Consider the following 27,113-nt stretch of genomic DNA (forward strand, 5'->3'; position numbering starts at 1 on the left):
TACCCCCCCAGCACCCCACATTTTGCGCCTCCATCACGAAAAGTGCCCCATTTCCGTGCCCCTGTCACGAACCCATAGATTAAGGTGGGTTTCGTAATGTCACCATGAACTGCCATGAGACTGGGTTGGAAAATGTGACTTTTAAGCCACACTTTTAATGCAACACAAAAACCTAGTCAGCAAGTATGATTACTTTTTTGGAGCTTCATAATACGTAACAGGAATGTCAGCAAAAGCCAAGCATGAAAATGCTCAGTAGTTCTCTAATTCTGTTTGACATGCTGAAAAAAATGCATTCCCAGTCTTACTGTGGTTTACAGTGTATATGAAACATGTGGAGACAAGCGATAGAGAATTCCTCCACAGAGAAAGCATGTGTGTGCCCTGGCTTTTCCATTAACAATTCATTTATCAATAGTCCAAGTGGCAAAGAGGCTAATGAGCCATAGCTTCAATAACAAATTAACAGAACAGGTTATAGTAAAGTCTTCTCTGAGCATATTCTGTAAGATTTTACCAGGTTTTCATATACACACGTCCCAGTGTTTAACTGTGTGAAGCATTACATGATACTTTGTGGTGGATGATGATAACATTGAACTCATACGGAATTTTACAGATTCTGATCATTATGTGACATTAAATTTAGTACAACCCCTGGCAATAATTATGGAATCACCGGCCTCGGAGGATGTTCATTCAGTTGTTTAATTTTGTAGAAAAAAAGCAGATCACAGACATGACACAAAACTAAAGTCATTTCAAATGGCAACTTTCTGGCTTTAAGAAACACTATAAGAAATCAGGAAAAATAATTGTGTCAGTCAGTAACGGTTACTTTTTTAGACCAAGCAGAGGGAAAAAAATATGGACTCACTCAATTCTGAGGAATAAATTATGGAATCACCCTGGAAATTTTCATCCCCAAAACTAACACCTGCATCATATCAGATCTGCTCGTTAGTCTGCATCTAAAAAGGAGTGATCACACCTTGGAGAGCTGTTGCACCAAGTGGACTGACATGAATCATGGCTCCAACACGAGAGATGTCAATTGAAACAAAGGAGAGGATTATCAAACTCTTAAAAGAGGGTAAATCATCATGCAATGTTGCAAAAGATGTTAGTTGTTCACAGTCAGCTGTGTCTAAACTCTGGACCAAATACAAACAACATGGGAAGGTTGTTAAAGGCAAACATACTGGTAGACCAAGGAAGACATCAAAGCGTCAAGACAGAAAACTTAAAGCAATATGTCTCAAAAATCGAAAATGCACAACAAAACAAATGAGGAACAAATGGGAGGAAACTGGAGTCAACGTCTGTGACCGAACTGTAAGAAACCACCTAAAGGAAATGGGATTTACATACAGAAAAGCTAAACGAAAGCCATCATTAACACCTAAACGGAAAAAAAACAAAGTTACAATGGGCTAAGGAAAAGAAATCGTGGACTGTGGATGACTGGATGAAAGTCATATTCAGTGATGAATCTCAAATCTGCATTGGGCAAGGTGATGATGCTGGAACTTTTGTTTGGTGCCGTTCCAATGAGATTTATAAAGATGACTGCCTGAAGAGAACATGTAAATTTCCACAGTCATTGATGATATGGGGCTGCATGTCAGGTAAAGGCACTGGGGAGATGGCTGTCATTACATCATCAATAAATGCACAAGTTTACGTTGATATTTTGGACACTTTTCTTATCCCATCAATTGAAAGGATGTTTGGGGATGATGAAATCATTTTTCAAGATGATAATGCATCTTGCCATAGAGCAAAAACTGTGAAAACATTCCTTGCAAAAAGACACATAGGGTCAATGTCATGGCCTGCAAATAGTCCGGATCTTAATCCAATTGAAAATCTTTGGTGGAAGTTGAAGAAAATGGTCCATGACAAGGCTCCAACCTGCAGAACTGATCTGGCAACAGCAATCAGAGAAAGTTGGAGCCAGATTGATGAAGAGTACCGTTTTCACACATTAAGTCCATGCCTCAGAGACTGCAAGCTGTTATAAAAGCCAGAGGTGGTGCAACAAAATACTAGTGATGTGTTGGAGCGTTCTTTTGTTTTTCATGATTCCATAATTTTTTCCTCAAAATTGAGTGATTCCATATTTTCTTCCCTCTGCTTGGTCTAAAAAAGTAACCGTTACTGACTGCCACAATTTTTTTTCCTGATTATAGTGTTTCTTAAAGCCAGAAAGTTGCCATTTGAAATGACTTTAGTTTTGTGTCATGTCTGTGATCTGCTTTTTTTCTACAAAATTAAACAACTGAATGAACATCCTCCGAGGCCAGTGATTCCATAATTTTTGCCAGGGGTTGTATAACGTCATGTGCAATAAGTGTGAAAGCTGAAAATTATGCATTTGAAGGAAAACGTAGATGTGTGACACATGACAGACTCAGAAAAGCAACAGTTGTGCAATATTAGAATTGTTCAGTTTAACGTATTGTTCTCTTTTGTGTATATGCTATGTTTGATTGTGTATTTGACGTTCTTAATGGATGGTTTAGTGCTACCAGTGTGCATTCATCACTTTTCACATTCACATAGTCAACGGGACATCTGCATTTCTCAGGTGTCTTCTGAATGTTTCCAGGCGATTGACTTTTTAATCATATTTTCTATAATGCAATCACAGCTGTGCTGCTTTTTTTTTTAACATATTTTTGCACTGCTTTGCATATGCATGATCACACATGACCTTAGACTTAAATGCATGCTTGAGTTTATGGAATAATTACAGATTTTGTCAGGTATAATCATTAAATTCAGCATCATTCATACTCTGGAGGGTTGGACTTAGAAATAGTAATGCTTTTTGACCCAAATAGGCAATGCAATGATTCACAATCATTTTCATTCTGTTTATCTTTCTTCACAAGCAAAATGAGACATTTTTATTTTAAAACAGTACAAGAAAAAAAAAAAGAGTACAGGTTTTCAAAATAGCTCCTCTTGTATGTGAACACTAAAAATCTATGCATGTTGCTACATTTCTTTTGAACAGATGTAAAAGTGCTGAAATGTTTTTACTATAGAATGTGCATGTTGTATACTTGCTGACTTCTGTACAGTTGTCAAACATATCACCTCACCTTTGCATCATTGATTATTGCTTAAACAGTTATCAGAGAAACAATTTTACAAAGAGGCTTTCCCAATATTGCAGTTTTTCTTTACAGTCTTTAAGCCAGAAGTCAATTTTGACAAATGGTACCAAACAATACTTAGAATCCAGCCTCGGTATACCATAGCCAAACAGTATATGGCAGTGTTAGATAATATCTGTGCAAATTCTTTATTTTATGTTAGCTATCAACTATTTGTGTTATTTGTTTGGAAGTTCTGAGAAATATAAGTTAAGTATTACTTTATCATGTGTCTATTTTTAGACACAGGGAGATCTCCCCCTGTTGGTGAGAGCCAGTAACATTAGAAATGTAAGACTAAACCACACCCAAAAGGTATAAAAGTGTTGTATGACTCATTTTAGGGACCTTTTCACAAGATGGACACTGTCTGTGAGGGTCCCAGGCCTGGTTTCTAACGTGACCTTGAATAAACTCAAAATGAGGAATGCAATGGTTTGGTTTTTGGTAAGAGGCAGAATCTTACAGAAAAGAACCAGGTAGAAATAACAGCAGCCATTCCACGATGATAGCTGTCATCAAGTCAGAGTCAAGAAATGAATACAGAGGGGTCAAACTGCTGAAATGATCCAAACATATTGAAAAGTACACCACATTGTCTGATCATAAAGATTCTAAAAAGGTGTAGTTTGGACTACACTGTAATAAATTGCTATCTTAATTTACAATAAATTGTTAAATTACACTAAGCAGCTGTGGTTGCTGGAATATGACACTTCTAAAAAAAAATACAGGAAAAGACTTTGAGATTTAGTTGTGCTTTTAATGTTTTGCCTGGGGTCACCACAGGAGTTCCACATCTTCCCTAAAGCAACATCAGTTGTATGAGCGGAATGGGGCATGGCTGGCTTTGAATCATCCGCTGCTCCTAGTGGTTGGGTTGTGTCTATGGATTAAATGCAGAGGACACATTTAATTGTATGTACAATTACAATAAAAGTCCTCTTCAAATAATGTGCAGCTACCACCCTGTGATAGTTATACATTTTTTGAGTCAGCCATGATGTTCTAAGGCTGGATTGTAAGTGTTGTTTTGGCATCTTAAGTGGTACTGACAACCTGCTTGGTCCATGGACTATTGACCATGGGAGTATTTTGTAAATAGATCTTACACAAATTTTGTTTCATACAAATGAATATACATTACACACTTGATTATAAGAATCTAGTAGTTTGAAGGAAATCACCAGAGTTGTTCTGTGTTAGAACCAGCTGGGAAGAGTGTCTTAATCTCTCCACCCAACAGTTGAGGTGTCGTATTGGCAGAGTGGTACTTCAACGCTTGACATGCACATCCACTTATTTCTAAGTAGATGTGCATGATTTATAACTGGATCATTTTCCTTTTTCTTTGATAGAATCCGTTCACCTTCACACTAATGCTGCACTGTTGTAGAAAGGTGTTTTCATGCCTTCTGTCAACAACAGAATATGGGTATTATAAAGTAATAATGGCATGACCTTGCACATTATATATATATATCAGTCTGGGGGGGTTACGCTTTCTGTATTGTGCTTTACCTCTTTCATTGTGGGAAACAATGTACTTGACTTGGAAGCAGTGATGTTAAACTGTAAATTTAACTGATAGGAAGGCATCTGACATTTGTCAGTAATATTGTTTACTTTGTTCTTGTTTACATTTAAAACAAAAAAATCCTGAAATGTATAAAAAATGATGTGACATGAAATAGTTTCGATATCATTTTTGTGTAATAAATCATGGATTATATCTTTTAAATCAAACCTCTCATTTTGTTATTATGGGAAATTGTTTAAGGCAGACAAATTATTTCTGATGTAACTGAATTCAATTTCAATTCATTTAGTTTATATAGCATCAAACACTGAAGCAGGTGCAAGATTGTGAAAGGAAATGAAAGCAAAGCAGACCAAGAGACAGGAGAAAAAAAGAAAGAAAGTGAGATTTACAAAATACAATAATTAATGTGAGCAAAAAAAAAGGGGCAAAACTAAGAAATAACATGACCAGTCAAAAAGTGGAAAACAAGAAAACTAATGATTGTAACCCAAACTAGAACAGAACTGATACATAAGTGAATACAATAAAAATGGCAAAACAAACTATTGGTTAAACAGAATAAATGATGAACAGAAAATAAAACCGGTGACCACAATAATGCAAAGAAAGACTGAACACACAATAAATGATAACAAAATGAAGCCCAAGACTAACAGAACAACAAGACACAAGATAAATACAACTAGAGACCACATAATCACTAAGAAGACTAAGCAAATGAATGACTACAAAATAAATGATAACCAAAGATTGAGAGCATGAGACAAAGAAAAGCAATAAACAGAACCCAACTGTGATTTAGATGACAAAGTATAAACATAAAAGTAAAACTGAAAATCCATCTTGGAAATTAAACAGAATTCAGACATAAACCCCGAGCCGGGGAAGAACCTGACACAGCTGTTGTGTGGGCCGCTGAAGAGGAGGTACTGCTGGCCCACCACCACCAGAGGGCGCCCTGCCTGGAGTGCGGGCTCCAGGCACCAGAGGGCGCCGCCGCCCCACAGGAGCTGCCTCGGTAACAGCTGTCACCCATCACCTGAGACAGCTGACGGCAATTATCACTGGGGTATATCAGCAGGACGGCATCTCCACCTCATCGCCGAGATATCATTCTACCTGGAAGGTAATAATCTCAGCTGACTGCTTGACAGTAACCTTTGTGATTTTTGTGAGTGATTGCAGACTTTTTTCTCCAGCGAGAGGTGGAGGTAGCTTCCCTGCCGTGCAGGTTGCTGGGTGCAAACGCGCCCACGTTTAATTGTGTTCTTGTTCCTCGCCAGCAGTACCAGGTCCGACACGCGGAGGCAGTGGCCACCTGGGAGTTCGGAACTTGGCGGCTCCAGTATTCCCGGGGTCCTGTGGCGGAGGAAACCGTGTGGTTCCGGTTCTACTTTGGAGAGGCGTCTCCTATCTTCGAGCCTGCCCACACGACACCTTTGTGAATTGAACTTTGTCCATTGTTGTAATTTGTTGTTTTTGTTGTGCACGTTCGCAACAGTAAAGTGTTGTTATTTGACCTATTCCATTGTCCGTTCATTTGCGCCCCCTGTTGTGGGTCCGTGTTCCTACACTTTCCCAACAACAGCATCATGATGTGGGGATGTTTCAGTGGCAGGAACTGGGAGACTAGTCAGGATTGAGGGAAAGATGAATGCAGCAATGTACAGAGACATCCTGGATGAAAACCTGCTCCAGAGCGCTCTTGACATCAGACTGGGCAACGGTTCATCTTTCAGGAGGACAGGCACCCTAAGCACACAGCCAAGATATCAAAGAAGTGGCTTCAAGACAACTTTGTGAATGTCCTTGAGTGGCCCAGCCAGAGACCAGACCTGAATCTGATTCAACATCTCTGGAGAGATCTGAAAATGGCTGTGCACGACGCTCCATCCAACCTGCTTGAGAGGTGCTGCAAAGAGGAATGAGCAAAACTCCCCAAAGATAGGTGCACCAAGTTTGTGGCACCATATTCAAGAAGACTTAAGGCTGTAATTGCTACCAAAGGTGCATGTTATTTCTTAGTTTTTTTAATTAAAAAAAAAAAACTTCTGTTGTCATTATGGGGTGTTGTGAGTAGAATTTTGAGATGAAAAATAGTTTACTCCATTTTGGAATAAGACTAACATACAGGCATGAAAAATGTTTGCTTTTTGTTGGATTTCTGCTTTTTTCCATCAGGCATCTTGTTGGACAGTAAGGGGCCCTTGAAGTAAAGCTGTTGGTTTTTATTTCATATTCTCTTCATTTTTCCCCACTAAAACCCTAAAGAGCGTATATATATATATATGGTCTTCTGAAACAAGTTGATCTATGTATTTAACTTAAAAACCTGAGCGATGCTAACGTGTTACCATGTCTATGACATTTTCAATGTTAAAGTTAGCATTAAGCTGTCGCCTGTCAGCACGTTTGTGTGCATTTGTGTTCACTATAATCATTGACTGTTGACGTAAGTCAAATGCATTACAAATTGTAATATTTTTATATATGTGTGTGGCAGGAGGGTGGGAGAGAGAGATATAGCGCTCAGGTTGGAGATCTAATAACAGATTGACAAAGTTGCTGACAACACCACCTAGGATAGGCCTAGGACCCTGCACAAGGCAGACAGGTTCGTTTTTACCTTTTTGAATTAAGGGGAGCAGAGACTAAAAAGAACTATAAAATACCTTTATTTATTCCCAACCTTGATTGGTTAAAATCACCCCATTTACCAATATAGAAAAACACACTAAGTGGAAAAAACAAACAAACCCAAAATTACAAAACTCTCATCCACACAAAAGAAAACATGCAAACAAACCAAACACCAATATATTACAGTTAAAAACCACATTAAACACGTAGGGCGATGATAAAAAAAAATGACACTCAAAATACAGGTATGGGATAAATGTGGATCACAAAGCCAGCATGCAATATGTTATTTCTTTTTTTCCGCCCACCTCTGGCTTTGTAACCCCTACAATGTCCATACAAAGTCCAAATTGTTACCAGACTGTTAAGATGCAGGTTGGTCAAATACCCAGGAAATCAGCAGCAGGAGGAGTTACACAAGGTGTGGCCAGCCTCTAAATTATCAAGCCGATGCAGCTGTCCCAGCAGCCACCGCAGGAGGTGCAGCCTGGTCCCGCTGTGATGTAGACACCACATTAGCAGACCAAAATTTATAATTGTTTATAAAAGACAGAAACCAGCAACTCACCAGTAAGAAGATGCACCGGTCTGCTCAAGACCCCAGTGGAGCCATACTCTCAGCCTCCAGACAACGTGCGTAAAAGCGCACAAAGTGCCATGCTATAAGGGGGGGGGAACACCACACACAACATAGAACGACAACTAAATGGGCCAAAAAGGCGAAGCCGGCCGCTTACCCCAAATCAGATGCTGGTGGCCCAAACATGCCCGTGAACAGCAGCAGCTGTAAGCCGCAGTGGTGCTTGGAGTAAAGCAGCACTCCAAGCCACTAATAAAGAGCCACATAAAGCTTCAAAAAAGGAAAAAGATGAACGCACACAGTCACCACAGCATATAAAGCCACTCCAGTGCTGCCGCACGGGAGAGACCAGGAAGCAAAAGAGGAACGAAGCCACAAAACAATGCTGAATTTATATCCCTGGCTCACAACACAATCAGAACCCAGGTGCGCACAACCAAGAACTTCCAAACACAGGTAGGGCATACACACGCCACACTACCACATCTACCCCCCACCTTTATATCGTCGGGATGACAATAAAAGGTCAAGACCAAGGCCTAAAGATAGCAACCTGAAGATCTGAAGTTTGCTCTGGAACTCTAGCAACCCGCTCAGTAGCCTGATTACTAGTGAGAGGCTGAGGAAGCCGATGTATATTTGAATGTTGACCAGCCGTAGAATGAGTGGTTCGGCGCAAGGCCTGAGCACTGGTGTTCGGCTGGTGAACATCAGCGGAAGACGAGGGTTCAGATGACTGTATTAGAGCAGGTGCTCCACTCTGATTGTGATCTGTCACACACAAGGCGGGGGTTACTAAGGGAACAGGAGAAACTACAGGCCGATGGGATTCTGAAACCAAGAACAACACTTCACTATCAGAGGAACAAGAGTCCTCAAGTGAGGCCCCCTCTGGTACAGAGGAAGGTGGAGCTTGATTACCCTCCAAAGGTCCCAAGACAGCTTTCAACATGTCACGATGCACAGTCCGGACCTTATGCAAGTTCTCAACAGGAGCCACGGTGTAAACTGCACCGTCCCCAGATGGAATACTTACCACCTGATGGACCACCGAATTCCACAGATCCTGAATTTTATGACGCCTGTGCGCAACATAATCCCTCACATGTTGATCATGGCTCTTTCCTACGATTCGCAGCTGCAAGAAGCCGCTCCTGAGCGCAACCAAAAGCAACCCTAAGTTTCTCTTGGTGCTCAGCCACCCAGCCTTGCACCTTACCTAATCTAGGTTCCTCAATCGTCCCTAAGAGAAAGTCAATGGGAAGCCTTGGCTCTTGGCCAGACATCAAATAATACATTCAATTCTCCTGTACTCTGATGTGGTGTTATAACAAAAGAGGACTTGAGGCAAAGAAGAAGCCCAATCCTGCTTCTGTGGCAACGTCCGCAACAGATTATGAAGAGTGCAATTAATGCGCTCACATTGCCCATTGCCGGCTGGATGGTAGGGCATAGTACGAGGTTTTTCCACACCGTACAGCGAGCAAAGTTGCTGAATCAAGGCACTCTCAAAACTACGTCCCTGATCAGAGTGCAGACAACCTGGAACGCCAAACTTGTAGAACCACTCTGAGACCAACATGTGGAAGCCCTATGATCACGTGTTGGAACTGCCACTGTAAATTTACATTTTCTTACCCATTCTGCGAGTGCTCCAGCATCGTAAAAATCTATGGCAAGGATCTCATTGGGCCGCGAGGAAAGCAGGTGTCCCATGTAGCTGTGTGATGCTAAACCAGCATACTTTGCTACTTGGCACCACTCACATTCCTGGACCCAATCCCTTATATCCTTAAACATGCCTGGCCAATAGCACCATTGACGGACCAACTCTGCAGTCTGTCCCATGCCCTGATGACCATGTTGCTGATGAAGATTTAAGGTCTCATGCCTTAGAGAAGCTGGTAAGAGGAGCTGAAGAAATTCCTCCCCACCATCAGGACGATAAGCCTGCTGGAAAAAGACCCCATCTTGCTCCACAAACCTTTTACGCTGGCGAAGCAAGAACAAAGCACATTTTGAGAGACGCCGCCTCTCTACAGCAGAAGGTTGAATTCTCCGCCGCAAAAAACACTAGGACCTCTTTCAGAGGATCATTCTCCTGTAAAGACCTAAGGTCAGAAACGGAATAGCCTGGAAGGGCTAAAACCAGAGACTGAGTGGCAGCCTCAACTGGATGTGACAGTGGACCATGCTGCAAAGCTAAAGGGGCTGCAGTACCAGGCAGTTGTTGGACCAGGGCTTCAGAGCCTGAATATTGCCGGGATAAGGCGTCAGCATTTCTGTTACTTCGACCTGAACTGTACCTGATTTTGAAATCGAAGGCAGCCAGCTGAGCAGCCCATCGGTGCTCTGTAGCCCCCAATTTTGCAGTCTGGAAATGACTCAGGGGATTATTGTCAGTGTACACTATGCACTTGTGACCCAACAAGTATTCACGGAACTTCTCCGTCATGGCCCACTTGAGTGCTAAGAATTCTAACTTCAAGGAGCTGTAAGTTGCCATGTTGTGCTCAGTGGGCCGCAACCCCCTGCTGGCATAGGCCACCGGTCTTACTCCACTGGCCGTCTCTTGGGAGAGAACAGTTCCCAGTCCACTATAACTAGCGTCCACTTCCAAAATAAACGGCATAGAAAAATCTGCAAAAGCTAGAACGGGCGCAGACACTAGCTTGGACTTTAGTGCCTGAAACGTCTGCTCACACTGTGGAATCCATACCGCCTCTAAAGCTTTGCCCGAACCCTTTTTGGACTTTGTACCTGCCAGTTCAGCCACCAACCGGTGTACAGGGCCCACCAACCTGGCAAATCCCTCCACAAACCGGCAGTAGTAACTGGCAAAGCCCAGGAACGACCGCAGCTCTGAGGTATTGGTAGGACGCTCCCACAGACACAGCTTTAATCTTTTCAGGGTCCGTCGACACCCCTTGGTCTGAGATGACATGGCCAAGTACCCCACCTTACGCTGGAAAAATGAGCACTTCAAGCCGCGCCTTCAGGCCTTCTGAGTTAAGCCGCCTAAGCACCATCTCCAGACGCTGAAGATGTTGTTCAGAGGAGGAGTAGACCACAATATCAAGGTACAGCAAAAGAGACTGACCTTGCTGGTCACCAAACATCCTCTGCATCAGCCGCTGGAAGGTGCTTGGGGCATTACACAAGCCAAAAGGCATGCGGTTAAACTCAAAAAGGCCAAAAGGGGTACAAAAGGCCATTTTAGGACGATCTGCCTCAGTCACAGGGACCTGGTTGTAACCACTGGCTAGATCGAGTGTAGAGAACCAGACAGCACCTGACAATGAATCCAGTGTCTCCTCGATCCGAGGCAAGGGGAAAGCGTCCTTCCGTGTTTTACTGTTAAGCAAACGGTAATCCACACAAAGGCGTAGGCCACCATCCTTCTTTCTCACCAATACAATTGGTGAAGCGTACGGACTGCTGCTTTCCCGAATGACTTGAGACTCCAGCAGCTGATTTATATGCGCCTTAACAGCCTCATTCAGAAGGCGGGATACGGCGATACCTCTGGCAAATTGGAACATCATCCACCAGGGGTATGTCATGTGATAGAAGAGTCGTACATCCCAATTCGTTTTCATGCTGGGCAAAGACTGACTCATAACGTTGCAACAATGACTTCACTCTCTCCTGATCCTGAACTCCTAAAGCAGGTAGTTCCAGAGATGCTATTCTATCAGGCACAGAGGGCGAAACAACCTGAGAATTTATAGACGCCAACAGGGTTCTATCCTCAGTCACCCCAGCTGGCAAGCTCACAATCTGCACCACACCCAGACTACCAAGTGTGGTCCGTGGGTAAAGCAGGACGGCCTTTGTCCCCACATTATCCACAGGGATATATGCAGTCCCTCAAACCACTCACTAGGCATGGGGAGACAAGTAAACCTGCGGCTAACCCAGTCTCTGGTGGCTTTAACAAAACACTCCATCAAACTCCGCTGAACAAGTGCAAGCCACCAACTTCATGGTACCTCCAGGCACCCGCACCACTTGTCCACCCTGGACCTTTACCGTACTAGTCATCAAATCCTCAACTGAACCCGCCTCATGGCATTTCTGTAACGCAATAAGGACCGGTTTAGGGGCCTCTAAAACAGCTGGTGTATCAAAAAGAGATGAGCCAAGTGCAGTAAAAAGCGAACCATAACGCTTGATGACATTCATCCCCAAAACACCAGGAACTGAAGAAACAGCAGCCGGGGGGTGCCTAACCACTAAAATGCCACAATGCAGAATAACCTTACCACACAGCTCAACATCAAGTTCTAAATAGCCAATGTAAGGAATTGCCAGCCCATTTGCTGCTCTAAGCTGAAGCCATTTACAGAAACGGAGGCAGTCCTGACCCCATGTTGCAAAATGCTTCATGAACAAACTTTCTATAATGGTAGAAACCATAGAACCAGTGTCCACTAAACACAAGACCAAAACACCTCAGATTGACACATCTATATTTGGACATTGCACAATCAGTCCGCTGGCGGTATCCAACTGTGAGCCTAAGGGTTCCCCACCTGAGCCATGGCTCAAAAGCTCAGTGGGCTCTAGTTTCCCAGCAGCCAGTCTGATTGAACAGACCTAGCAGTTCCTGAACCAAGATTATCATGCCCAGGTTGATACTGATTAAAGACCCGAGAACGGGTACAGTTCCTAGCATAGTGTCCTGTTTGCCGACACCTACGACAAATGGAACTGAACCTAAGCTACTCTCTAAGGAATAAGGGGCCTGCAATGATACAACAGTTTGAGTAAGCTTATTCAACTGTTCTTGCTGCTGCTTTAATATGTCCATAAGCTCTCTTAAACCAGGCTCCGGTGGCTCACCCTGCTTACTTGACTGGACACCGCCTTGCACGCCACACTGAAGGCCAAAAGCTGAGGGAACAGAATAACTACGGCCTCTAGCACCACCTAGTAGGCCCTCGCACTCCCACCTCGTTGCCTCAGCCCGAAGCTCCATCAATCTAATGTCTGGCTGCCTACGAGCAAGCTGTTTTAGCTCACGACGCAAGGCGCTGTCAAGAACATGTTCAGTAAATTGGTCTCGAAGCAATTCCTCGGCATTAGGGATCCCACCTGGTGCCTGCTGTCTAACCCGAGCCATCAAAGACATCAAAGCTAGTGAAAAATCCTGAAGGCTCTCACCCTCAAGTTGGTGCCGAGCAAAGAAATCTTGCTGCAAAGTGATGTAAGATTGATGACATCCATAAAGCTCCTTCAAAATGGCAAGCATTTTATCAGAGTCCCCACGTTCAGCAGGTGGAATGGAACTTAATTTCCTGTTTGGCTTCTCCTTCCAAATGATCAAAAATAAACAAAGCACGGTCATCAGCGGCCAGATGTCGGGCACGCATGCACGCCTCAACCTCCTCGGCCCACTCAGTTATCCCCAGCCCAGTCCTTCCATTAAACATAGGGCACCTACGGTCCCGAGGTACAACCACAAATCGCTCTGTGACAGCGGGAAGAGGGGACACTTTACCGCTGAACCAGACGGCTGAGAGGTGCCCCCATCTGGGTCCAAAGCCACCGCACGCTCCCGATGGACTTGCTCATTATCTGCTTGAAGCTGTGAAACGAGATCTTTTAACTACTGCAATTCCTCCTCCATGTCAACTGAGGAAAAATGCCAAAAGCCCCCCCCCCAAAAAAAAAGATCCTAAAAGTTTGGGTCCTAACACCACCTCCGCTGTTCTGGATACCTTTATGAAAAATCTAAAAATTTAAACCACCAATACTACTAACAAATAAAAAATCTCTGCCCCCTTAATTTCCTGGTAATCCTGCCGACAACGGCAAGATGTGGCAGGAGGGTGGGAGAGAGCGATATAGCGCTCAGGTTGGAGATGTAATATCAACAGATTGACAAAGTTTCTGACAACGCCACCTAGGATAGGCCTAGGACCCTGCACAATGCAGACAGGTTCGTTTTTACCTTTTTGAATTAAGGGGAGCAGAGACCAAAAAAAATTAACTATAAAAAGAATATACCTTTATTTATTCCCAACCTTGATTGGTTAAAATCACCCCATTTACCAATATAGAAAAACACACTAAGTGGAAAAAAAACCCAAACCTAAACTCAACAAAATTACAAAACTCTCATCCACACAAAAAAAAGAAAACATTCAAATAAACCAAACATCAATATATTAGTTAAAAACCACATTAAACACGTAGGGCGATGATAAAAAAAAACGACACACTCAATAAAATACAGGTATGGGATAAATGTGGATCACAAAGCCAGCACGCGATATGTTTCTCTTTTTGTCACCCACCTCTGGCTTTGTAACCCCTACAATGTCCGTACAAAGTCCAAATTGTTACCAGACTGTTAATAAGATGCAGCTTGGTCAAATACCCAGGAGTTTCGCAAGGTGTGGCCAGCTTCTAAATTATCAAGCCGACACATTATATATATATATATATATATATATATATATATATATATATATATATATATATATATATATATATACACACTTAACAAAAATATAAACGCAACACTTTTGGTTTTGCTCCCATTTTGTATGAGATGAACTCAAAGATCTAAAACTTTTTCCACATACACAATATCACCATTTCCCTCAAATATTGTTCACAAACCAGTCTAAATCTGAGATAGTGAGCACTTCTCCTTTGCTGAGATAATCCATCCCACCTCACAGGTGTGCCATATCAAGATGCTGATTAGACACCATGATTAGTGCACAGGTGTGCCTTAGACTGCCCACCATAAAAGGCCACTCTGAAAGGTGCAGTTTTATCACACAGCACAATGCCACAGATGTCGCAAGATTTGAGGGAGCGTGCAATTGGCATGCTGACAGCAGGAATGTCAACCAGAGCTGTTGCTCGTGTATTGAATGTTCATTTCTCTACTATAAGCCGTCTCCAAAGGCGTTTCAGAGAATTTGGCAGTACATCCAACCACCCTCACAACTGCAGACCACGTGTAACCACACCAGCCCAGGACCTCCACATCCAGCATGTTCACCTCCAAGATCGTCTGAGACCAGACACTCGGACAGCTGCTGAAACAATTGGTTTGCATAACCAAAGAATTTCTGCACAAACTGTCAGAAACCGTCTCAGGGAAGCTCATCTGCATGCGCGTCGTCCTCATCGGGGTCTTGACCTGACTCCAGTTCGTCGTCGTAACCGACTTGAGTGGGCAAATGCTCACATTCGCTGGCGTTTGGCACGTTGGAGAGGTGTTCTCTTCACGGATGAATCCTGGTTCACACTGTCCAGGGCAGATGGCAGACAGCGTGTGTGGCGTCGTGTGGGTGAGCGGTTTTCTGATGTCAATGTTGTGGATGGAGTGGCCCATAGTGGCGGTGGGGTTATGGTATGGGCAGGCTTCTGTTATGGACGAAGAACACAGGTGCATTTTATTGATGGCATTTTGAATGCACAGAGATACCGTGACGAGATCCTGAGGCCCATTGTTGTGCCATACATCCAAGAACATCACCTCATGTTGCAGCAGGATAATGCACGGCCCCATGTTGCAAGGATCTGTACACAATTCTTGGAAGCTGAAAATGTCCCAGTTCTTGCATGGCCAGGCATACTCACCGGACATGTCACCCATTGAGCATGTTTGGGATGCTCTGGACCGGCGTATACGACAGCGTGTACCAGTTCCTGCCAATATCCAGCAACTTCGCACAGCCATTGAAGAGGAGTGGACCAACATTCCACAGGCCACAATTGACAACCTGATCAACTCTATGCGAAGGAGATGTGTTGCACTGCATGAGGCAAATGGTGGTCACACCAGATACTGACTGGTATCCCCCCCCAATAAAACAAAACTGCACCTTTCAGAGTGGCCTTTTATTGTGGGCAGTCTAAGGCACACCTGTGCACTAATCATGGTGTCTAATCAGCATCTTGATATGGCACACCTGTGAGGTGGGATGGATTATCTCAGCAAAGGAGAAGTGCTCACTATCACAGATTTAGACTGGTTTGTGAACAATATTTGAGGGAAATGGTGATATTGTGTATGTGGAAAAAGTTTTAGATCTTTGAGTTCATCTCATACAAAATGGGAGCAAAACCAAAAGTGTTGCGTTTATATTTTTACCCGGTGGTTCCTGGATGTTTACTGTTGAACTATTTATTTGAAGGTTTATTTTGAACATAAAAGCAAAATGTAGAAAAAGTGAAGTTCTGTGAATACTTTCCAGCTGCACTATATTTACCTGTAATACACATTGTCTACACTTTAAACACAGCTTTTCTGTTATTTTACAAAACATTACTGTGGAAAAATGCTTTCAGCTCCTGTAATTATTTTAGACCCATATGCAATTAAACTTTGTAAAATGACAGAATAAGAAGTTACTGAAACTACTGCAATTTTTTACACTGTATTTGTTATGCAGCTTCATAGTTCAGTGGCATAGAGGATTTTCTTAAAAACATGAAATTTTAGGTACAGTTTGCTGGAAGGAACATAGGAAACACAGGCCTAAATTTGATGTCTGTGTGTGCACATGCACGCGCGCATGCACCCACCCACACACACACGATTGAGGTAAATAACATAAAAAATGTTCAGTGAATTGAAAATATTCTTGTGCCCATCCACTGATTTGTCTAAAGAAAACTGGCTGTAAAAGTGATGATTAGTATTACAAACTATTCCTTATTTTTAGTTTGTCCCATTATTTATGGCCTTTGAATATAGAAGCAATTGTGTTTTGTCAATTCAGCTGCTCCCGTTTTGGGTCGGGGTCACCACAGCGGATACAGCCAGATCCGCATTGGTATTTGGTGCACGTTTTACACCTGGAGAAACACACACAGCCGCTGGTGTTCTAAAGAGATCTCCCATCCAAGTACTAACCAGATGCCGCACTGCTTAGCAGCTGAGATCTGATGGGATCAGGCTGACACAGAGCAGACCGACTCTGAAAATAGAAGCAATTACTTTGTCTCAATTCAGGGGCTGCATCCTTCTAAGGCTCCATTCAATGACCCCAAACTGCCAGGGTGGTGCATCTAGTCTGTCTCATTTCAAAGTCTTCTTGGAATGCGGCAATGAAAGCAGCCTTATGTCCCCTGAACATGATGGATACAGCAGGTGTCTGATTGATTACCCCAACAACTCCAAGAATTGTTGCGTGATTTTTTTTTTCCCCCATGACAAAATGGTTGGTAAATTTAAAAAAAAAGAAAAAAAGTGAGGGGTGGGAGGGGGTTCCAGCTCCATATGCACAATTATAAATAAGTCATGTATGTCAGTACTGAAAAATGATTAATAAATTACAGGTTACGCCCACAACCAAAGCTTGTTGTATGCAGCTGTCAAGATTTGTAGGTGATGGGGGGGGCAAAATGCTGGCAAAATGCTCAACAAGCCAGACCATCTCATTTCAGAATGGTTTGTTCGGCCTCCGCAGTTTCAGAAGGCTTGGTCTTTGTAGAACGTAGCCTTCAAAGGATGCAGCCCCTGAACTGAGATACAGCCAGAAAACTGTCTGAAGACGCTGCCATCTGTCAGGCAGTGTGCCTCCTGGATTGGTTTATTCAGCCACATGAAGACACACCCACAGCGGGGAATCTTCCACTCCATACAAATGGGCGTAACACATAAATGATTAATGATATTTGCATCATCACCTGACTTTTAATGAATTCCATGAAAATGTTTGCATCCTAAGTCAATACTGCACAGATTAAATGTGTTCTTGTCTTCAGTGAGTGAGGATTAACATCAAATACATCTAAAAAATACAGCCCAGGTTGAAACATTTTGAACTTTACTTTTAAAGCCAACAATCTACACAATGTGCACATTCTGACTGTTTCATTTCCACTGCACTGTGGTGGAGCACAGAAGCAAAATGCCAATAATGGCATCACTGCCCATATGGATCTGACTGTACATCTGTGTGCCAATAAAAGAGTAGTGATAATATTCTAATTTTGGGTCAAACATTTTCCTGGACATAATTTCGACATTCAGTATATGAAAGATGTTTTGTGCTCCCCCAGACGGCAGACGTTTGATCCCTGTGAGTGTGTTCGGCTGACTGATGGCTGGTTTATAGTTCAGTTTACAAAGGTCATAAATAAGACAACAGCAATCGAGACTGTAAATTCAATAGCAATTTGGTGAAAACATGAAGAGTCAAGGATGAACAGCAGGGGACAGAACCACACAGATGTCCATAAATCATCTCAGCAGGCGGCTTTCTATCCTGTAGAACAAAGTGTATAGAAAAGGGATTTTATTCTATCGTGTATGTGACGGGGATTTCACAGCCAGTTTGCAGAATGTCAGAGCAAAGAAAAGTGAAATAAAAACTATATACTGCATTCTGACAGAAACTTTTTGATGATAGCCAGACAGAATGTCCCACTGGGAGAAAGAAGTTCAGACATGGAGCATGACAGGAGGAGCAGGAGTAAACAGAACCAAAGCTTCCTGTGCTGTGGTTTCAGAACAGGGTTTTGAGTTTCACATGAATAATTTGCAATATCATTGAAAGGTTTTGGTATCATCCCCTTTCACACATTCTACCTATCATTTATTTCTGTTTTTGCTTTCTTGTTCTGTTGTGTATTTTTGTTGCTGTATTTGTTGACATAGTGGGCATCATGTTTCCCCCTGTGGTTGCCAACATTTCCACCATGCATTCCACTACAACCAAAATAACAAATGCAAATTCGTATGTAACTGTTACAATTATGTGTTTAATATGAAATTAAGAATTCAATGTCATTCATATGCAGCTAAATTATTCTGGAATATGCAAATCTTCCTGTGTTTTGCCATCTTTATTGCATTCATCCTTTCTGCCATGTTACAGCCTTTAATGGATCTTAAACCGTATTAACAATTATTTCAGTCAGTAAGAAAATTGGACTTCAACCCGATCACTGCCAAAAAGTAATCATCTGCCAGGGCGGATGCAGACTTCATACCTGAAGATCTGCCAAAACCTGAAAAACTCCAGCTTGGAATCTTAACTTAATCCTAATAACAACAATTCTAGAAAAATAATCCATTTTGGGATCCAAACCAGCACCAACAGGCACCTCAGGGTAAAGTTTTGTATATTATTCATCATTACTATGATGTAGTTTTCCATCATTTATTACTGTTGAAGGTCAAAGGAGTCTGGAGCATATCCCAGCATGCACCAGGTGACGGGCAGAGTAGTCCACTACATCATTAACACATATAAACTGGCTTTTTGATCATATTATCACCTGTCATCAGCTTAAACTTAATATTCTGCATGTCTTTGGACTGTGACAGGAAGCCAGAGGACTCAGAAACTCTACGCTGCATGTACCAACTCAGCACAGAAACACCTTAGGTGGGATCTGAACCCAAACCGTTTTTGTTACAAGGTAACAACAACACTCATGTTTGTGTGCTTTTTGTTGCAGAATTTATTGCTTTTTGTTGTGTTTTTTGTTTGTTTGTTTGTTTGTTTGTTTGTTAAGCCAATCTATTATCATTTTAGTATTTGAAATTCCCTTGTTTTAGTGGGGAAACTATGGCAGGAAAACCACAATGGTGACAGAGTGGTTGATGTGCCAGGAAGGTAAATTTTTCATCTCAAGACTGTGGACTGTTTCCACAGATGAACCCATAAAGGATATAGAGCACATGGTATCCAGTTTTTCTGGTGCTGAGAGTGACCCCAAGAATGCGAAACCACATGAAGGGTTACTATTATCTGAAATTAATGTCTTAACATCTCTTTAAAATAAGATGATGTAGGATTATTTGCTTTTTATTAACAACATTCAAGAAATAGAGACTGATATTTAAACACAAAAATTTTAATTATGAAGAATCATAATCTCATGAATTTAACATATCAATACTCTTAGGCATTACCAACTTCTTTGCTAATTCCAAAGTTTAACTTAGAGCAGTTAAGGTAAGTTATATATATATATAAAAATACTGTTCTATTTTGTTGTTTGTAATAATCTCATGTTGAGACAATACAATTTCTTTGGCCCTCTTTCAGAATTATACTCACAAAAATTCCATTATTTGAGCACTGAATTCAGTACATAGACCTGCTAAGTTGAGGAGCTACTCTAGTGTGTGGCAGCGTGTTTATATACCAATTAAATTCTACCAGAAATATTTAAAAACACGGGAGAGATTTGGAAATCCTCATTTTGCGTAAGTTAAATTTTCCAATTAACAATGTAAGATTAATTACAAAAGAGAAAGGCTTATCATTACATTCAAATCTTGTAATAATATCGTTCAATCCAATTATGGTGTGTCCAGTTTTTTCATAGATATATTTTTCAAAATCTCTCCAAAATTTAGATGACACAGGGCAAATACAAAATAAATGCAAACTTGTTTCCAATTCAATCCCACAGAAGGTGCTTTTATCATCCAAGTCAGTGAACCTGGAAATTGTGTTATTACAGGGATAAATGTTGTGTAATATTTTGAACTGAAGTTCTCTTATTTTATTTGAAATGCAAAACTGGAAGGGGCACAGCTGTGTTTTATGCCAATTTATTTTGCTTAATTATGAGTTCCAGAAAAAAAAATTCCTTTGGGGGAGATGTTGTTATAACTTTGAAGTGTATTCCTAACATGCTTGTTTGTACATTTGCTGTCAAGTATATCAATCCCCCCAATCGTAAGAGAAGGTGTTTGAACCTCAATCTTTTGATAAGTTAGATGACACTTCATTAATTCAAGCATACTCTGAGGAATGGCCTTTACAACAGAGGCAAATTCTTTACCTTTGACTGGAAATTATTTCGTTTTTAAGAAATTTTCACTATAAAGATTGCCATTGTTCAAATAAATCTGAAACAAAAATGATACCCCTTTCAATCTCTTCCTTGTATAAACTTTTGTTTTTGACAGTAATATTGCCATTGTTCCAAATTATTTCCTTGTGTGGAGAAAAGTTATGCACATAGCATAATTTGCATGCTAATAAGGCCTGCTGATTAAACTTTGAAAGCTTAACTGGTAAGTTAGTAACAGTAAAATTGCAAATTAGTAAAAATTTCAGGCCACCTACCATTTTCAATCAATTGTGTGGAATAAAATACCAAAGTGACATTAAAACAAAGTGAAGTTAGCAGCTAGCGAAACCACACTAAGGCCCACTAAATATTTTGTAAATCCTTCCAGATGTATGATCAGGTTACAAAAATGGTGTTTCAGTTTTAGAACTGTTTATTTCTCACTATATCTTACATAATATATGAGAAAAATGTTATTTCTAGCCAAAAACGAAGCGAAGTTATCACTTGACGACACTAGGAAGCGACATCACCACGCTAACGTCCACGAGATATGCCATAAAATTAGGTCTAGAATGTGACATTTTAATGTCTTAAAATACCTGTTAAAATAGGTCAAGGTTAGCCATCTTTGAACTTGTGCAAGGTCTGTGTCCCAAGAATGTTCCCTGTGATTTTGAAGACTGTGGCAAATGGACTGGACTTATGCTGTACACAGACAGATGGGCGGATGGACGGATGCCAGGTCTTTGCAATACCCGATGGCCATATGTTGGCCTCGGTTAAAAATCATAGTAGACCTGTGTCTACTATGATTTCTACTATGATTTCTATATCCCATGGGTGAAATCTTAATGCCAAATCCTATAAAATGCCTAATTAATAATAAGTAATGTAATCAAGTGTCAATCTGTGTGAGCATTTACTCCTGTCCACTGCCTGTAACACAGCTCACCAGACCCTTTACACACCCCTTATGGGTGGTGAGCCCACATGGAGGCGACACCGTGTTGTTTTTCAAGCTGAGCCCAATCGAGTCCCAAGGTTGTCAACCTGGCTACCGGGCGCTTGTGGAGTTGGAGATGTACTTTGGGGTCCCTTGTCCTGTAGGGGGCTCTGCGGGAGTATGGTGGCATATCAGGCTTGATGGCCAAGATAATCCAGGTGGATGAATTAAGTATTTCAGCAAAGGTGAAATACTCACCAAAACATTTTAACAAATTTAATCTTTGACTTCACAACAAAATGCATTGCATTTATATTTCTGTTGATCGTATATTTAATTTTCTTTTGTACATTTATGATGACTTATGAGCAGTATTAGTTAGAATTTGTTGATCTCAGTCTGGCAACACATGCACGGATGGAGAGATAGAAAGATTAAAGGATGGATGGACAGTTCTTGTTGCCATGCTTACAGAGGGCTTATATGATGAAAAGAAAAATAAATCTGTCCCACTGTCAAAAAAAAAAAAACATACTATGAATGAGATCAAGAAAAGAAAACTTGCTGAGTTTGAAGTCTGATCACTGACAGTGAGACGCAGGGTCACATTCCCTTCTCAGTGACGTGCCACGCAGCCTGCTGACCTTTGACCCGCCAGATCATCAGTGCTGGAAACCCAACACCACCGTACGTCCAGCAAGCTTCAGGCTTCAGCCTTCCCTGAACACAAGCACTCATGCACACACACAAATACACACACACACACACACACACACACACACACACACACACACACACACACACACACACACACACACACACACACACACACACACACACACAGAGTAATATCAGTAATATCAACAACAAGAACTTCATCCTCACAAAATGATATTTGTTCCATCTGCTGGACAGTTAATTCTCTCTGTGTTTATATTGAGGGAGGCCGTATTTATTCAGGTGTGTCACTTGAGAAGAGACAGCGATCCAGAAAACCAGAAAGCTTCGAGCTGTCTTCACATTAACGTTGCCATATCCTTCCCTCAGAAATGCACAGGATAACTGTGGCTTCAACATTTTTCAACAAAATCTGGAACAAATGGACTCTGGAAACTAAAGTTTATGTTTAAGTGATGGTGTAATCCAAGTACCAACCTCACAAATTCATCAGTGGGTCTAAAGAAGGAAAACCCTGCTGGCTTCATTGTCGATTTATTTATATTACTGCAGGTACAGTGAGCCAACGTGGCGTCTTCTCCCTCCATCAAGTATGCAGTCTGGTCCATGAGTATTTAGACAGTGACACAATTTTTGTAATACTGCCTCTGTACCCTAACACAGTAATACTGAAGTGAAATGAGCAAGACGTGTTTGTGTAGACTTTCATCGTAGATTCAAGTGGTTTAACAAAAATATTATATTAACCATTTAGGACTTACACGCATTTTTTTATACACAGTTTCTTCATTTTCAGATGCCATAAGTAATTGGACAATTGACCAATAAAGTTAGGTTGGGCCTGTTCCCTCCTTATTCCTCAGCAAATTAAGCAGACAAAAGATCTGGAGTTGATTCCAAGTACTTAATTTGTATTTGGTAGCTGTACATTTAAATTCTCAATATGAGGTGCACGGAGATCAACACGTGAAGAAAGGCATCCATCCATCCATTTTCTATACCCGTTTAAGCCTATGAAGGGTCACAGAGGGCTGGAGCCTATTTAAGATGAAAGAAACAAACCAAAAAATATGATTAAAAAATAAAAAAAAATAAACCTACCACACAGAGAGCAGAAAGTTTAGAAATAAACATTACAAAAGTGAAAATATACATCCACACTGAAGGAAAAAAAAAGCCCCATAATTCCATAGTTCTTACAGAAAAAAAACATCTGTTATTGACAGAATTATTCTGTAAAAAATACACTAAAAATAGGTAAATACCTTTACTGAAAATACAGTTTGAAAGCATTGCAATTTGCATAAAAATAATAACTAACAGAGAATGGGGTATGGACATCCGTGAAGCAGAGATATTTTGTTTGGGACACATGCACACAAACTGCTTGCAGCACAATTTTGTCACTTGGTATGAAATAGTCTGATTATGTAATGAACTGCAGAATCCATTTTATTAGTATTTACCCTGCTTAATTCTAAAGAAATATATTTTTCAGAACTCCTCATATGCGTGCATACAGGGCAGGTGTTGGTGTGCAGGATGCCATCTTCTACCTGCTACGCTGAGCCCACTCGCACCTGGATAAGGGAATCGGCACAGTGAGGATTCTCTTCCTGGACTTCTCGAGCGCCTTCAACATCATCCAGCCACTTGTGCTTGAGGACAAACTAAACAGGATGTGAGTGGATGCCTGGCTGGTCACTTGGCTCTCCTGCTACCTCACCGACAAGCTGCAGTATGTCAGGCTGAGGGACACCTCATCTGACACTATGATCAGCAGTACTGGAGCACCACAGGTCACAGTCCTGGCCCCTCTTCTCTTCACCCTGTACACCTTGGTTTTCTGCTACAACTCCGAGCTGTATCATATTCAGAAGTTTGCAAATGGCACTGCCATTGTTGGATGTCTCAGGGATGACAGAGAGGAGGAGTACAGGAGCCTAGTGAAGGACTTTGCTGCTTGGTGCCACACAAACCATCTGCAGCTCAACATCTCAGAAATAAGGCAGCTGGTCATTGACTTTGGGATGTCCAGACCGTGACCAGTCCTGATCGAGGGAGTTGAGGTTGGAGGCTGTGGATTCCTACATGGGCTGTGGCTGAACAGCAAACTGGACTGGACAACCCACACCAACCACCTGTACAGGAAGGGACAGAGCAGGCTGGACTTTCTGAGGAGGTTGCGGTCATTTAACATCTGCAGGAAACTCCTGTGGATGTTCTACCAGTCCGTGGTCGCCAGTGTCCTCTTTTACACTGTGGGGTTCGGAGGTGCAGCACATCCAAGAAGGACACATCCAGGCTGGACAAACTGATCAGGCAGGCCGGCTCCGTGGTTGGCATGAAGTTGGACTCTCTGGTGATGGTGGCAGAGAACAGAACACTGGACAAACTGCTGGACATTATGAACGATGCCAGTCACCCTCTGCACACCGTCATCAGCAACCACAGGTGCCTCTTTAACCACAGAGTGATCCTTCACAAGTGCAGGACCAACAAACTGAAAAACTCCTTTGTCCCTCAGGCCATCAGACTGTCCATCTCCTCACTCAGGAGGAGAAGGAGTAACAGGAAGACAGAGGACGGGAAGGAGAGGAACAGCAGTAGCCAGTAAACCAGTAGTTCTGGTATTTATATTTGTATTTACGTTTTGTAAATTGTTTCGTTCTTCTACTTATGATGATCTGTGTGCTTCTTACCCTGTGTGCTACTATACAATGCTGCTGGAACCTCAATTTCCCTCAGGACATCTTCAAGGGATTAATAAAGTTCTGTCTCATCTAATCTACTCTAATCAACACATTTTGTGCAAATATAGTGAAAATGTGTAAACATGGCAGAATTATAAACAATTCATTATATTTTCAGAGTAGTTCATATAGTGTGACAGCACATTCACTGCATTCACTTTTATCTGACTGTACTCCAGAGCACCATAATAACTCATCACCAAACTATGGTAAAGGATCTCCCTCCATAACTATTAAGAAGGATAAGTGTTTCCAGCAGGTAGTGGCTCGAAAGAATAATATGGCCTCATGCACTGCCAAAATTATTTATCACGTGCACACAAATGAACTAAAATGGACAAATGAATTGTACCTTGTGCACATGCAGTCATATCTTTTTGTATTTTGCTCAATGAAGTAAAATGTGGCCTCCATATATTCTTAGTGACCTGTGTGTGAGCCCATGAAAATCTCACACAGTCCATCGTGACGCTGTGAACTAAGTTTGTGAATCCATTCAGGAGAATGTGCACATTGAGACTGTGGCAATGACACGAGTAAGTAATGCAGAGAGGTCTACTGAAACTGGAGTTTTATCACCAATCACAGAGTATTACTACAAAAAATAAAAATACAACACATCACTTTTAATGAAATGCTGCTATTAAGCACATAATTTCACACGTATAAGAATCAATTTGTACTCAGTGTTTATTTCCAAATAGTCACCAGAAAAAATGAGTGTTTACTGCATGAGGGAAAATGAAAAATGACTGGAACACATGCAACAACTGCTAATGTGAAATATTAGCCATTCATAACGTACTGAAACATTTGTATATTTTCTGTTTCCTGATGTTTTGTTAATGGAAGGATTTTCCCATATTTATAGGTTTCTTGCAGTCTGCATCATGTAGATTTCCTAAAACAAACGCAACATGGATGATGGATCAAATGCTGGTTTCCACTCGTCTGTTTTCAGCTCACCATATGTTTCTAGTTTCTGTGTTGCTGACATGTTGAGTGTTGTGTGTGAGACCACCCTGTAATGATGTGACTACCTACGACAGGATGTGCACTCAGGGAAAGTGTGTCTTCGTGGGGGGGGTAAATGCATCAGTAATGTAATCATGAAGTCATCATGATTATTACAACATGAGAGAACTCCTTAATCTGTGTAATCCCCATAAAATCGTCCCTGAAAACCATCTGAATTTTCTGAATGGTGTCCACCTGGAGGTCTCTCACAGTTTCTGGAAAAAATTGATGCAACAAACCTCCAAATCGTTCATTTATTCGCAATAAAAATCTGACGAGAGAGGTGGACCACTGCTCACACTAAGCCTGCTCACAGGCGAATGATGCAACCGACAGGCGTGAAAAAACTCACGTATGCACACGAAGGTTCAAGCTTGGCTGATGCAATCACACGTGATTCAAATCCATATGGTTTTTGAAAAAAATAAAAAGGTCTGATACTTTTCTAACAGACCTCATATATATATATATATATATATATATATATATATATATATATATATATATATATATATATATATATATATATATATATATATATATATATATATATATATATATATATAAAAACAAACAGGGGCAAAAACATCACCTTTTCCCAACTTCTTTGGCTGAGGTAATAATGGCTACTCGAAGGCTGTTTTCAACTTCTTTTGATTGTGTCAGATTGTTAGTGGGTCAATAGTTTACATAATGCCTTTTTATGGAGGCTGTGAAGTGCAAAAACACTTTTACAAGAAGTCCCAAAGCAAATGTATCAAATGACAGACATTCCCATCTGTCAGAATCTGTCATTTGTAAATTTGTTTTGGGACTTTTTGTAAAAATGTTCTGCAATTTATAAAAGTGTTTTTGCACTTCACAGCCTCCATACTTTTTTCGAACAATTGATAGAATTACTTTTAAATGTTTTTGAATAGATAATTTATTATGGGTTGATGTGTGGCTAAGGGCCTAGAACCAATACTGCTTTTAAAAACGGGGGGGGGGGGGGGGGGGGAAC

General features: G+C 41.3%; 1 long non-coding RNA gene across 1 annotated transcript; it reads left to right on the forward strand.

The window, feature by feature from the left end:
• LOC117515562 lies at positions 1–27,040 on the forward strand. The gene is made up of 3 exons (XR_004562183.1): positions 1–480; positions 21,291–21,306; positions 27,031–27,040. It is a non-coding gene; the product is annotated as an uncharacterized LOC117515562 (long non-coding RNA).
• Positions 27,041–27,113: the final 73 nt, after the last annotated feature.

The sequence above is a fragment of the Thalassophryne amazonica genome, chromosome 8, assembly GCF_902500255.1.
Source record: "Thalassophryne amazonica chromosome 8, fThaAma1.1, whole genome shotgun sequence".
NCBI lineage: Eukaryota > Metazoa > Chordata > Actinopteri > Batrachoidiformes > Batrachoididae > Thalassophryne > Thalassophryne amazonica.